The following is a 2,113-nucleotide window of genomic DNA, read 5'->3' as shown; positions in this document are numbered from 1 at the left end:
TCAAAATACCAATGACATTATTCAAAGTGCTGGAAAAAACAATCCTAAATTTTGTGTGGAACCAGAAAAGTCTCCGAATCACCAAGGAAATATTGAAAGGGAAAAACAAAGCTGTGCGCATCAAATTCCATGATTTCAGGCTATAGTACAAATCTGTGATCACCAAGACAGCATGGTACTGGCACAAAAACAGAGATATAGACCAATAGAACAGAAAACACACTCCAGAAATGGGCTTATAACTGTATGGTCAACTAATCCTTGACAAAGCAGGAAATAACATCCAGTGGAAAAAAAAAAAACACTCCTTTCAATAAATGGTGCTGGGAAAATGGACAGTTATATACAAAAGAATGGACCGTGAACACTCTCTCACACCATACACAAAGATAAACTCCAAGTGCATGAAAGACCACGATGTGAGACAGCATCCACCAAAATACTAGAGAAGAACATAGGCCGTAACCTCTTTGACATCAGCCACAGCAACTTCTTTTATGACACATCTCCAAAGGCAAGAGAAACAAAAGAAAAAATGAACTTGTGGGATTTCATCAAGATCAAAAGCTTCTGCATAGCCAAGGAAACACCCAGTGCACCATGAGATATGTGTCCTCCTTAATACCCATCACCAGCCTACTCTAATACCCCACCACCTCCCCTCTGAAGCCCTCAGTTTGTTTCCCAGAGTCCACAGTCTCTCATGGTTCATTTCCCCTTCTGTTTACCCCCTTCATTCTTCCCTTCCTTTTCCCACCTATTTTCCTATTTCTTATGTTCCATAAATGAGTGAAACCATATGATAATTCTCTTTCTCTGCTTGACTTATTTCACTTAGCATAATCTCCTCCAGCCCCGTCCATGTTGCTACAAATGTTGTGTAATCATTCTTTCTGATGGCTGAGCAATATTCCGTTGTATATATGGACCACATCTTCTTTATCCAGTATTCTTTTGAGGGGTATCTCAGCTCCTTCCACAATGTAGCTATTGTGAAGAATGCTTCTATGAACGTTGGGGTGCATATGGCCCTTCTCTTCACTACGTCTGTATCTTTGGGGTAAATACCCTGGAGTGCAATGGTTGGATCATAGGGTAGCTCAATTTTTAACTTTTTAAGGGACCTCCACACTGTTTTCCAGAGTGGCTGTACCAACTTGCATTCCCACCAACAGTATAAGAGGGATCCCCTTTCTCCACATCCTCTCCAGCAATTGTTGTTTCTTGTCTTGTCAATTTTTGCCATTCTAACTGGCATAAGGTGGTATCTCAATGTGGTTTTGATTTGAATTTCCCTGATGGCTAATGATTATGAACATGTTTTCATGTGTCTGTTAGCCATTTGTATGTCTTCATTGGAAAAGTGTCTGTTCATAACTTCTGCCCATTTTTTGATTTGATTATTTGTTTCACGTTTTTTGAGTTTGAGAAGTTCTTCGTAGATCTTGGATACCAGTCTTTTATCTGTAGTGTCATTTGCAAATAAGTTCTCCCATTCCGTAGGCTCCCTCTTAGTTTTTTTTTGACTGTTTCCTTGGCTTTGCAGAAGCTTTTTATCTTGATGAAGTCCCACAAGTTCATTTTTTCTTATGTTTCTCTTGCCTTTGGAGATGGTCATGAAAAACTTTGCTGTGGCCGATGTCAAAGAGGTTATAGCCTATGTTCTCGTCTAGGATTTTGATGGATTCCTGTCTCACGTGGAGGTCTTTCAACCATTTGTAGTTTATCTTTGTGTATGGTGTGAGAGAGTGCTCAAGTTTCATTCTTTTGCATGTAGCTGTCCAATTTTCCCAGCATCATTTATTGAAGAGACTGTCTTTTTTCCACCGGATGTTTTTTCCTGCTTTCTCAAAGATTAGTTGCCCAATGAGTTAAAGGTCCATTTCTGGGTTCTTTATTCTGTTCCATTGGTGTATTCATCTGTTTTTGTGACCAGTACCATGCTGTCTTTGGGATCACGGCTTTGTAGTACAGCTTGAAATCCGGCATTGTGATGCCCCCAGCTTTGTCTTTCCTTTTCAACAATTCTTTGGTGATTTGGGGTGTTTTCTGGTTCCAGACAAATTTAAGGACTGTTTGTTCCAGCTCTTTGAAAAATGTCCTTGGTATTTTT

This window comes from Ursus arctos, unplaced genomic scaffold (genome assembly GCF_023065955.2).
Source record: "Ursus arctos isolate Adak ecotype North America unplaced genomic scaffold, UrsArc2.0 scaffold_5, whole genome shotgun sequence".
Lineage (NCBI taxonomy): Eukaryota > Metazoa > Chordata > Mammalia > Carnivora > Ursidae > Ursus > Ursus arctos.
This window is presented reverse-complemented; position numbering follows the sequence as displayed.